The sequence below is a fragment of the Thermobia domestica genome, chromosome 1, assembly GCF_964235325.1.
Source record: "Thermobia domestica chromosome 1, izTheDome1.hap1.1, whole genome shotgun sequence".
Taxonomy (NCBI): domain Eukaryota; kingdom Metazoa; phylum Arthropoda; class Insecta; order Zygentoma; family Lepismatidae; genus Thermobia; species Thermobia domestica.
The window spans coordinates 397,629,787-397,643,547 of NC_137454.1; the positions used below are offsets into that span (position 1 = coordinate 397,629,787).

At 36.8% G+C, this 13,761-nt stretch overlaps 1 protein-coding gene across 1 annotated transcript in view; it reads right to left on the reverse strand.

The window, feature by feature from the left end:
• LOC145682948 (uncharacterized) overlaps nt 1–13,761 on the reverse strand; it is a 666,209-nt gene that overhangs the window by 261,617 nt on the left and 390,831 nt on the right. The window lies entirely within an intron of this gene.

A 13,761-nucleotide genomic window follows, 5' to 3' on the forward strand; every position in this document is an offset into this window, starting at 1 on the left:
TGGACCTGGCAAAAAGACCCGGAAACCCTGATTGGCTCACAGTATGATTTACAACTCTGGTGAAAGTAAAATCACTGAATAGCCACCTTGGCCGCGTTCGCTACAGGGGGTAACACTTTCTCAAATAGCCTAAGACTTAATTTTTAAGGATTTACTCTTTCCCGTAATTACACTTACAGTATATCACAAGATGGTTTTCTGCACTTCGTGGTGTCAGTTTGTGACGTTTGTAGCCAGAAAATGACCTGCCAACACCAACAGATGTTACTGGACAATATTTACAGGCGGGGAGCACGTTTAGTGTTTACATTTCTGACAAGTTGGAATATAAGCCTTGAAGGTATTTTCCCATGGCTTCAATTGTTTTATGGGACGAACATCCATCAATTTCTTTTCCACAAAGCAGGGGCGGATCCAGGACGGACTTCTGGGGGGAGCGGTGAGTTCTAAGACAGTTACTTAGAGCTACTTTTAATAGCTCTAAACTCTCGGATGAGTTATATTTACATATAAAATGAGAAAGTTTCCCCGATCGCTCCCCTCTGGATCCGCCATTGCCACAAAGTGCCCGAATTGACAACGAACTGACTGGAGCTCGTGCTAAACTTAACGAACTAGAGCTAAGCATTCACTGAGCAGCAAAGGTGTCCAAACTCATGAGGTCGGCGCTCACGTGTTTGGAACTCACGCTCACTCGACCTCAACCTCACGAAGTGAGCGTGAGGTTAGAATGATGTTGTGAGCGAGAGGTTGATTAAACGTGAGGTCAGACTGGTTGTGTGAGCTTGAGGTTGAGTGAGCATGAGGTCAGGTTGGTGACGTGAGTGTGATGTTGAGTGAGCGTGAGGTCAGGTTGGTGATGTGAGCGTGAGGTTGAGTGACAGAGGTGACAGTGGTAATGTGAGCGTGAGGTCGAAATAAGCTTTTGAGCCTGTCGAGTGAGCATGAGGTTGAAATGAGTTTGTGAGGTTGAGTGAGGTTAGGTCAAAGTGGTCACCTCTGCTTAGCAGTATTCCTCGCGCATCTTCTTTTTGAATTAATGTCGACAAAATCTTGAAATAACTCTTTATGGTGATCAGATTTATGTTAACATCTTGACAATTGACAGTGTCTTTGCTATACTGATCGGTTGCTATCAAAATAATATTGAGTCTTTCATAAATTAAGCATTCCTCCATCCCACCATGCAAAAAGCCATTCTCTAGCATACACATTTACATAATTCAAAATGCAACCTAAAATAAAAACTTACAGAATATGCTCTTAAGCACTAATATATGCATTAACCTTTGAAACACGCATTTATATTGTTGTTCTTTCCTGTACAGGGGTAGGTAAAACTTTGGTATATAAAATTACAGTTTGCAATTTTCTCCCACTACCGGGCTTTATTATAAAAATCTTTTATAAACAATATTTTATAAGAATACTATAATAATATATTTTAAATACAAGGTAGAGAAAGGTGACCCAAGACCTAGCAGCTTCGGGCAGAAGCTCCACAGAGCTCCGTAACAAGCTAGGTGCAGTGGATTAGGAATTAACAATACTCCGAAGCAAGCAAAGGGAGGGGGGTTGAAAAGTTACACAACTCCGAAGCAAATTAAGTGACTGAGGTTAGGAATAACGACAGAGCTCCCAAGCAAGATAAGCGTCATGAAGGAAACCCTAGATTTCCGAAACAAACTAGAGGAATGAGTTGGTGTCCCCAAGAGCTCCGAAGCAAGCTAAAGGAGGGATTGACCACCCCAAACTGGCAGCTCCATGGAATCTTTTTGGTTATATAGCCACTCCAGGTGATGTAATGCCGCTGCTGTTTCCTCGTCATCTGCCAATTGTAGTATTTTATAGTAAAGTGCACGTAGTTGTTACTCTATTCATCACGATTCTGGAACTCACTAAAGAAATAATAAACACTTCTGACCAGAGTATATACACTTGTTTATTAAAAACTAAATTACAGTGTAACGGTTTCGACAACTTAACCTTGTCTTCATCAGACACTAACTGAAAGAGAGATCTTAGAGCATAGATATTTATACTAAAGTCCCTTTTAGTATAAATATCACTTTTAGTCTAAGCATGAATTTAGTATAAATATCTATGCTCTAAGATATCTCTTTCAGTTAGTGTCTGATGAAGACATGGTTAAGTTGTCGAAACCGTTACTCTGTAATTTAGTTTTTAATAAACAAGTGTATATACTCTGGTCAGAAGTTCTTATTATTTCTTACGTAGTTGTTGTTTATAAATAGGAATACGTCTAAAATATTCTGTAACTATAATCACAAAACTTTGTGTTGGGTTTTAATAAACACAACCACGTAGTAATTAACAATATGTATTATAAAACTTCAAACTCCAGCTGTATTATTGTTTTTTGAAACCACTACCAAGTTTAACAGAGATACATATAAGCAAACAAAATATGCATTTGCATAAAAATCCGACATCTAACTACGAGTGTCATCTGTTAGGGAAATGTATCACTGTTAGAAGTATGTGTGTCACACATTACGGTGTGTCACTATTAGGAGTATGTTGGGATCACAAAGTGTTACAGCAGTTGGTAACAAACATTCTTTTAAACGTCATAAAAATTAAGTTTCTCTTGATTTTCTCGGAAACTACACATGAGAATTTACCCTCATGTATTTGATTTTGTTTAGTTGAATGTGATCTATTGGTTGGTACATACAATGTTACCAGATTTGAAGATTAAAAAGTAGTGAGGTTGTGCTCCAAAAGTAACAGGTTTGAACTATTTGTAGCAGAAACAAAAATGAATTATTTTGCAGCTAAATATGCTATAACTGATTGATATATACATTGGAGTGAAAACATATATACTGATTGATTGGAGTGAATACATTTACAGTCGGAAATATGTCAGAAATCTGGGTTGGCAACTGCCAGGCGGCGACCGTAATCTTGGACTGTTGGCGGTGGTGTGTTAGGGCAAATTACTACTACGTTAGAAGCAGTAGAACTACAGTATGCAATGGATTGGGCAGACAGTGATAGTATAAAATGGGCGACCTTTCTGATTTCCAAAGAGATATGTTTGCTTAAACCAGTTTTGTGAACTCTCAAATACAATTTACAACGTTTACACCGTTATCCCTCATTTTTAAAATTCATTTACCAAATTCTTTATCTGAAAGCCGTGAATTTTGGAAATTTCTGTTGTATCCACTTACTCAATACGGATGAATACAGTAACACAATTAAATTTGCAATGTTTACGTTTTCATAGATCCACTTATTTATGCCTAGGCATTAACTGAGAAAACAATACGATCAGTGATACTGCAACAGCAAAAATTCAACAAAAGTCTAGCGTTGTGAGATCTGGTGATTTAAAGCATTAAAAACAAAAATTGAACTAATATCGAACTTGGTAGTTTTAGTAAAAGTATTTTTCATCGTGAATAGAACACTCAACAAATAAAACTTTTATTGTATTGTATAAAACCAACTATTTTGTGATTCCATATATAAACCAGTTTAGAATGCTCCAAGATCATTGCCAGAACGAACTTAAAAAGAAATGTGAGATGGAGCGAGAAGGATAACTGTGATTGTTCCTACAAGTTTTTTTTATCCGCACCTTCTTCTCTCTCTCGCAAAAATTACTAAAATAACATCTCTCTATGCCTTACGGTTCTCGAGACCTGGCTCCTTAAATGTTCCGAAATTCGAACATTTTTGGCCAATATCTGGGGAATGGTGGCCAGTTGGCCAGTGGCTATCGATTACTGTATGGTATCAAAATGTTCCTCATCTTCTTACGTATTGATCAATACTAACATCAGCTCTCTATTACTCATGGTTTTCGAGATATGGCTTCTTAAATCTCCGGAAATCGGCCATTTTTGCCCCAATTTCTCGGGAACGGTACGGGTGACGGGAAAAATTCCATTATCCTTTCAGATTGTTTTTGCAGATCTATCGAATGGATGGCTCAAAATTGAAAAAATCGCAAATAATAGAGACAAACAGACAAACACACAGACATACAGAATTCGGTAACGGACTTTTCAAGTTCGCTGAAAATAAGAAAGTAGCAGATTGTTAAGAGTTGTAGCCTGCAGATAATTACAATTAGCCCAAAAAGTAGCGTGTAGCCCAATTTGAATTGGTAGCGAGGACACTTAAAAAATCGCCCAATCCGCTACTTGTAGTCCAATCTGGCAACACTGGATACATGTCTAAACTTCGGACAAAAACTGAAGCTAATAGGGCCCACACACGGTCCACGGTTTGTGCAAACAAGGCTGTTTGTGCAAACAGTTTGACTGTGTGTGGCGCGTATGAAATGTTTGCACAAACGTTTGTGCAAACATTTTCCACATCGAACTCGTTCGAAAATTGTTTACACGAACATGATGTTTGCGCAAACACGTGCACCGTGTATGGGCATGTTTGTGCAAACACGAGCTTTATTTCAGAGTAGGAAGCCTAGTGTATAGACCAGTGGTGTCCAATTATAATGAGCCTGAGGGCCATAACCGTCTTTACTAGTAAAGTGGAGGGCCGCAGCTAATAATAATAATAATAATAATAATAATAATAATAATAATAATAATAATAATATTACACTACGAAAGAAAAATATAAAAAAGGTATTTGAAATATTACCTATTCAATCTGTGACAAATGAGGGTGGCTAGCAGCGTTTACAAGGGCTGGGATATCTACATCCATTCCTATTGTAGCGAGCCGCAGGAGTTGTAAAAGAGAAGAATCTCCAAAGCAGTTTCTGAAACGATTTTTCACAATTTTCATGATGGTAAATGCACTTCCAGACAAATAAGTACTATTAAACATTGACACTCTTTTGCGACCAAACTCTCAGTTTTTAGGGAAAGGTGTTGGCGTGGATGCCCGCGCCCTTTTTGTTGTATAGAAGCGCTAAATGGATGCGTTATTTCGAAAGAAGAGTGGAAACATTAAACGAATGAATACATGTAAATGAAAATACTATCAGTAATAAAAATCGTGAATCGTGAAAGCTTTGTGGGCCGCAGAATATGGTTTGGCGGGCCGCATGCGGCCCGCGGGCCGCCATTTGGACAGCGCTGGTATAGACGCTTATTTCTTGCGCTATGGCGTCAATTAATAGGAATCAAGAATTCTGGCGAGAATTTATTGACGTTTATCGAAATTTACCTGAACTGTGGAAGGTAAAGAGTGAAGATTATAAAAACAGGAATTTGAAAAATGCGGCATATGAGAAGTTAGTGAATAAAATGAAAGAAATAGATCAAACGACGGAGAGAGAGTCTGTGAGGAATAAAATCAATTCACTTCGTTCTGCATACCGAAGAGAACTAAAGAAGAGCAAGTACTATCTGGAAGTGGAACAGATGACGTGTATGTACCCTCGTTGTGGTATTTTTCCTATATGGACTTTCTGAGGGACCAGGAAATGCAATTACCTGGTATTTTGACCTTGGATGAAATAACTGATGTGGAAGAAAACACTAATAAATATAGTTTTATATTTTTGACCACACATGTCTTCATTTTATATAAGTAGTGGTAAATTTGTGCTATATGTTATAATAGATATTTTCATTTGTGACCTTGTTCACAACCAAAAAAAAAAAAAAAAAAGGACATAGGTTTCATTCTTCACACCGCACCATTTCAAACGTACCTATTGGTAACAACAGTCGTTGTGCTGCTAACTTCAATAGTTTCTGGAGTTCGCGCCTTTGCGACCGTCGGTGCAGCCGAAGGGGGTGGAATCAACACCGAAGCGCGGGAGTTCCAGCAATGACATAATTCATAATTCCACATACAGGGTTTTCTGCTAGTGACGTCATCTGCATGACAACACGTAACAGGCATTTTCGAGCGCCCAACGCCACCGATCATCCCTCCACTGAGCATAGCAGCACGCGGAGTATTTGTTGCATTCATACAAAAGGTTTTGTGTTCTAGTTGATAAGATTAAAAAAAAAAAAAAATCCTTCACTGAACTGAATGACTGCAGATCCATTTTGCAAGCAGCTTATTACAAACAGTCGCTTTGTCATTTCATCAAGCAATGAGCTCACCAACACCAAGCGACAAATTTCGTCTACTCTAGTACTCAATAAATCTGTCAGGGTGAAAAACTTGATCAGACAAAGGTCATAAGCTGACATTGCCAGACTAAAGTCTAAATTAGAGCAATCTTACGAACAGAAAAAAAAAAAAAAAACTTTGTAGGGTAGGCAGTGGCGGAACTACTGCCTCTGCAACGGCAGGGAGGCCCAAGACGTAAGGAGGCCCTGATTATGTGTGTTTTATTTTAGTCAGACATGAAATCGCAACCAAGAAAAATAATTTTTGTTACTCCGATTGAAAACTATACGCACTATTTTACCCTAAGATTATTGGTTTTGAGCGGGTATAACACCTGATTTTGTCATTGCTGATGTGATCAAAGTTGGGGGAAAAGATATATCTTTATTTTTCTGAGTAAGTTTAGAACTACTTTCGGAACAGTTACAGTCCATTTGGCTACGAGTCGGAGGTAAATTTAATATATTACAAAATTTATTTGAATACATATTAGATTTCACAACAGTATATGCGTATGTGACTCGTAATCAAAAGATCATGAGGAAAATAAGTAACATAATATTTTTCCAGAACTGTCACTGTCAATCAGCCGTGTACACATACATATCCTCGTTGAATTATAACAGTGTAACAATCATGAAAACTCTATTCACATATATTATATTCAGTTTTAAACAATTAGTAAATAGTCCTAATTCAAAGTAGCGGTAATATTCTGATTATTACATGTACGGTAGTTACTCGTGTTTAGATGGTGTCATTCATTGCCTCACTTTGAATGTCTGTGTTGGAAAGAAACATGGAATGCTTAAATTGTTTTATAGGTCCTAATAAGTCCTGGCAAGATTTTTCTATATCTGTGTGTGTGGGGGGGGGAGGGGGGCTGATTTTGAAGTTCCGCCACTGAGGGTAGGTGTTATTTATATACTATACATTAACGTTAAACAAGCTGCTTCAGTGGACATGCTTACGCGATTAAACTCAAAATTGAACTGAAGTTTGTGCAAACAGTTGAATCGTGTATGGCCGAGTGTTTGCGCAAACACGGTGTTTGTACAAACATGATGTTTGCACAAACCGTGGATCGTCTGTGGGCCCTGTAAGCGTCACTCATACCTTTGACCTACCATAATGAACTCTGATGCAGGTGTATATCTGTATTAGCTTTTTTTTAGTACTGGGTGTCGTCCTACTTGCGACAGTCTTATGTGCGACTGGCCTATGAGTCATCGATTCGTTCATGCCACGATAATGGAAGAAGATAAGGTTCCCTCTTCTATAACTTCTTTCACGCTACTGTGATTTAGAACCTAACAAAATGTACTATGAAAAAATTTACGTTTCTACAGGTCTCATTTCAAAAACACGGAGCACCCAAAGAAATTATTAAACAAGTTACAAATCTCTCGCAGGGTTTAATAGTTCATTTTGCTTTAAGGGCTTATATCAAATTGCTATACGACAAGCTTTTATGTATAAGTCAAAACAAGGGGAGAAGACGAATTAAGCAATTAGTTTACGTTCTGGTAGCTTACAACAAAGGGGGAAGGTAATTTAAAGGGTCTGTTTACCTTTTGGATTGATTAAAGTGTACTGCATTGTAATTGGTAGGATTGGTTGGGAATAACCAATCAGACGTAAGGGATCTCAAAAGCTGTATATTATTATAGAAATGTTTTTCTCAAGAGTCTGAGGAAGTCTAGAAAGTGAAAAGTTGGCGAAACTGTTACACGTTTAAGTTTCCGAAAATCAAATATATTGCTTTGCTTTGTGAGTAATTAGATCTGAACTAAATTAAGTACAGAAAGCAGTGCTTTTGAAGGGAATATTATAATTGAATTTTTAACAATTAATTACATAGGAATACACTTTTCTTGCAAGTATCTCTGTTGTCTTGTTAAGTTATTTGATATGTTTTATGTCAAATCTAACTCAAAACTAAGATAAGTTTTATTTGCACCTACAGTAGAGGCGAACAGTATCACTGGTACGTACATTTTTCATAGCGAGGTTGTTCGGACGCTAATAACGCCAGATGCAGACATATTTTACGAGAGGGAATCATATCATTTGCCATCATCTCAACGTAAATGAATCGGTCGCTCATAGGACAGATAACAGTTTCCGTCGCTAATAGGACTGTCGCTTCTAGGAATAATTCTTAGTGCTGTAGATGGCGCAGTTATCATAACATCAATTTTTCGTTTTACAAAAGAAAGAAAGTTGTTTTTCTCGACTTCTTCGAAAATTAAAACATAAGAATTTAAATTCATTCATACTTTATTTAACTCGACATTATCCATTGGCATACGTGTCATCTGTGGACATTTTCTTCGTTCATTAAAAGGCAAATAACGGTGTAGAATCCCCTTCTTAACTTTAAATTTCCTGTGAAACCCTTTCAGTCTCTGTCTTTTGCAATTAGTGAGTCTGTTAACTAATCCCAGAGGTTGCTTATCTGAGGTTGCGTTCCCCTTTTAAGCTTCGTAAGATATTGATGAACAGAGTCCAAAAGACTTTACCTGCGTTTATTTTAGGAACAGGATGGTGAAAAGCACTGCTGTCCCTTTTACCTGAATTGATGCAGTATAATGAAACATTTACACACGTAAATCACCAGCAAATGCATCACATTAGCTTTTAGATACCTTTCAACAGTTGCAACAGAGAGGGACCAACGGAGCTAAATAATTTGATATTTTGGTTTTGAGAGTTGTAAACACACATGCTGTACTGATTTCCTTCACCTACTGATAATTCACTTGTAGACTGCCGTATTTTTTTATCATGCTGGATAGGTTGGGTTAGAGACTAATTAAATAATTTACATGCCTAATTTCTGTTATAAATTGACTTGAAAGTATTTAAGAAGTACGAACCATGCAAGGGGATTACAAGGGGATTGTTAAATGTATACTAATGTCCAAAATGATTGTCGCATATCTATAACTGTCTTCTTGTAACAATATAATTTGATAATGATTTTGCAGGGTACTTTTAATACTGATACTGTGTGTATAATCGGGAAATTTATATTTGTGGTAAATTTCATAGGCAAAAAATTACAAATACGAAAATTAGAATGAATAAAACAAAATGTTGGTAAATGGACAAGAAAGTTTTATTTTCGTTTTATTTACTCCTCTTTTGACATGAAAATTGCCAGGTACATGTCTTTGCCGATTGTACACATACTAACATTATAAGAAATACCGGGCGAATTTGTTATCAAATTATATTCCTACAACAACATATTTAAAGACATGCGACAATAATTTTGGACATGAGTGTACATCGTGAATGTTGAACTGAGTTTCCATTCTACTATCACTGTTTTTTTTTTTTCAGGCATACTTTCAGGTTGCTAATATAACAAAATAGTGTCCCATTACAGCCCCATCACATTTTAACCTAGGTCCTCAGATTTTAATTAAGCCAGGGGCGGCCCTAGGCAATTTGTCGCCCCGTGCGATGGCATCATTTGCCGGCCCCTGCATTTATCTAGAAAGAACAAACCTTAAAAACCACGATTTTATGTATACTACCTCATCACGAATAATGAAGGGGAAGGAAAACGCACTCGCGCTCAGAAATGTCTGAACATACCGTCTCGTTGTTTTGGGGTCTCTAGTTCAATCGCAACTCGCGCCGTGTGGACGTTGTGGTGGATAAACACCGTGCTCGTGGGTTTTTTCGGGGTTCTCCCGTTACCTCCCACTTTCTTCATTCCACCATTTCACTCATTTCTCATCATCACCTTTAGCCTAACCGGCATAAGCGTGGGACGTAAAACTTAAAAGATTTCACTTAATTTCATTTTTACAATCTCGTTGTTAAATAATAATCTGTTATAATGACCCTTTTTATTGCATTCAATATCGAGCTTCAATCTCAATATATCAGTTTACAATTCCAGTACAACTAGCTCTTTTATCTTTATTTCTTGATTTTCCTTTTGTGTCTCTTAAAAGTTTTTTTTTTTTAACTTATTTCCACCTTCAATGATAAGGAACTTGATTATGACAAAGACAAGACTAGTTTTCATACCAAAACTGTGATATTTTAACTAAATGGAACAGGTGTTTGCTACTGTTCGAGAACTTAGTTCTTGTAGTTGACAATAATCAAGGAATTCATGCTGGGATTTGTATGACCATTTGCTTTAGCACTGTTCATGTGACCTTAAACTAACGTGACCTTAACATGATTTATGAATGTAATATTCAAATAGGTCAGCTTAAGCACCATCACCATGAAGTCTGTTTCCAACCAGAAATATTTATTTTAAATAATATAGCTATCAGAGATTTTTGCCTCCCCGTGCAAATGCAAATGTTGCACATAAGGTAGAGACAACCCTGAACTAAGCCTGTCTATAATGCTAGTATTTTGGAGTTGTAAGATATAAATAAATATGCAAAGAAATAATTAATTATAACTGAAATTTGTTTGATTAATTGAGAACTTAATAAATAACGTACAGTAATAAAATAGATCAAAATTGATTATTTTTATCAGGCCTGTAACTAGGGAAGGGGGGACAGTGGGGCTTACTTCTCATCAAGATTGTAGTCGTTTCGATAAATATCAGTCTACCGAAGTCACATTTCGCCTCACTAATTAATTATACAGCTATCTACGTATATATCTAGGTATTAAAATGTTCGGCAGGTTTATATGTTTGTGGACGTTTATATATTTGTAGCCAATCCTTCCTATAGTGGGTTCTATGGGACCAAGGGATCTAGAGAGATGTCGTTTCTACTGATCAATCTGCAAATTTTGTGTAGATTGTTCAGTTCTAATTAAATATTAAAAAAAAAAATCATGGCCGGCTGTTCTATATTACGTTTTTTTCATAGTATACTGGAACTGCTGAAATTTTAAAAAGTAATGTATATCCTTCGAGTTATACATTCCAACACTATACAAATGTATACGGGAGTAGTATAACTCTCAGGCGTTTGTTTCACAGCCAAATGATGATAAAAAACGAAGGATAACCATTTTTCCTATCTAAGATGAATCTTCATTGTTTGGAGTGTTTTGCCCAATGAACACTATATATCACTGACATAATTAATTGTGTATGTAATGTCTTTCCTTATTGCATACTGCATGCAAGAAAGAAAACACTGATCATACATGAATTAGAAACTCCAACCGAAGTAGGCTGATATGTTGCAAACGGTGCGAGATACTGAAAAAAAATAATCGAAAATATATCCCCTTTATGACACCACTTGCCGATTTTTATAAACACGTTTTTCACTTGTGTATGACAACGAGATTCATGGTTATATGTGAATAATGTGTTGTGTATAGAGCACAGGTTCAGCTAGTGATAGATAAAATAAAATTTTGCTAATTTCATTCGACGAATTAATTTTAAACCTCAAGAAAAATTATAACAATGATTTCCAAGAAAATTTAATATCCCTCGATCTCGCCGGCTTTTGTTGTCCACGTTTTAGGCGAAACGAGATTAGCGAAAACAAAGCCCGTAATTAGTCTAAAATGGCAGACAAAAACCATATCATTTTATATATATATATATATATATATATATATATATATATATATATATATATATATATATATATTATATGTGTGTTTGTGTGTGTGTGTGTTCAAAGAAGTAACACCTCAGGTTCGATCTCCGACCAAATAAGTTAGTGCTGGACAACATCGTATGCGCAGTTTTCTCCCACATGCTCATTCCACTGATTCTACCATCGTCATTCACTTGCCTTAATCATCCGTCTCCTTTAATCTAAAGGGCATAAACGTGGGACGTTAAACTGAAAGATTTCATTAATTACCTACTATTTGATCTGGAGAAAGTCTTCGATAGTGGCATAATTTGTCATCAACTCTATTTCCAACTACTACTAGCCTGTATTCACCTCACATTAAGTCACTTTCTTCACAATATAATTGCTTTATTTTTTTTTTCGTTAATGATAGTCTATCTTACACAGTTTCTAATCCTACTCCCTAATTTCAAGGAGTTCCCCAAGGTTCTGCACTGTCACCATTACTGTACACTTAGTAGGCTAGCAGCGCGCTCGACCTGGAATTTCGACCTTCATCTTCGTGGTTGATAATGCTCTAGTCGCATATAGAAATTCTATCAAACAAAATTAACTTACAAACTGCAACAGCCCTGCTCTCTATACAGGGTGTTATAAAAAATGTGTTACAATATTTTGGGAAAGATTTCTCACATCAAAATAAGAAAAAAAAATGTTCATATGGACCTGTGCACAAAAGTAGATAGTTTCTGAGTTACAGGGTGCCGAAAACGTGAAACAAGTGAATTTTAGAAGTTAATAGCTCCAGTACTATGGGACCTATCGTAGTCAGGTCAAGACATCAGTGAGGAACTGGTATGGGAACTATCCAAATATCCAATGTTAAATAACGTTCCAATACTTGCACACCAATGTTTAGAGAGATATGTGGAGAGTGATCAAGTACTCCCAAACAGCCTTTCTAAAAATGATTCTGCAAATACCAAAGGTTCTGAAAGATGGATATTTGGATAGTTCATATACTAATTCCTCAGTGATACCTTGACCCGACTACGACCGGTCCTATAGTAGTGGAACTATGGACCTTTAAATTCATTTTCCCACGTTTTCGGCATCCTGTAACTGCGAAACTATGCACTTTCGACAGCAGGAACCTTTTTTTTTTCTTATTTTGATATGAGGAATATATTTCCAAAAAAATTGTGACAATTTTTTGTAATACCCTGTATAGTATATTCGATATCAATAGTGCTTAAATTTCTTCTCGAATAATTTTCCTCTTAGCAACTATTTGAAGGTACTGTTCTTCCCCCAACTTTCGCTTACACTGCGTTCTTGGATTCCATTCTACCTCAAAGGGGGTTGCCACGTTAGAGGAACTTGTAGCTGTCATATAAAAAATCTTGAAGCCCAATCTTTCTATTTACTGTGTACATATGACAACTAATTGAAAGCAAGAAAGGTTTTCCACCCATACAGTGCTGCACTCTAGTGGACAAACACTGAACCTCCTCATTAAAAACTTGTATTTTGGCGCACTTCCCCTTCCCATCCAAAAGAATCCATTGTTTCGGAAGCGGCAGAAAGTTACACACTGTTCAACTCCTTGCAAGATCGAAAAAATGTTTTATGACCCCTTCTAGATTGTGTACACGGTGAAATATGGTAGAGTTTCAAGATTTTTTTTTCTTTATTTTTATGACAGCCACAAGTTCTTCTAACGTGGAACCCCCTTTCATGTTCCTCACTATTGTCCACACTCATATTCTCTATATCCCATTTTTTTTTTTTTTTTTCAGTATGCCCAGTTTTCCGCCTCGTACATATAATACTTTAAAAGGAGAGTTCCCTCGTGGGCTATATGGTTAGGATACACGGCTTTGTGGCCTAGCCCCCTCCACTTTTTGAGTGCCAAAAATAATTTAAGCTATTATTTATATATTTTTGAATGTACAAGGGAACACATGATATGCTTGTACAGCGGGGGACACTTCTAAATGGTACAGTCATATGGAGATTTACGGCTAAGGTGTACCATTTAGAAGTGTCCCCCGCTGTACCTATCATAATCTGGGATCTGGTTGGTGCACTCAGTCTTTACCTTCTAGATCCGCCTATGAGGGTACGCTTCCCGCTGGACGCTAATCTTGTT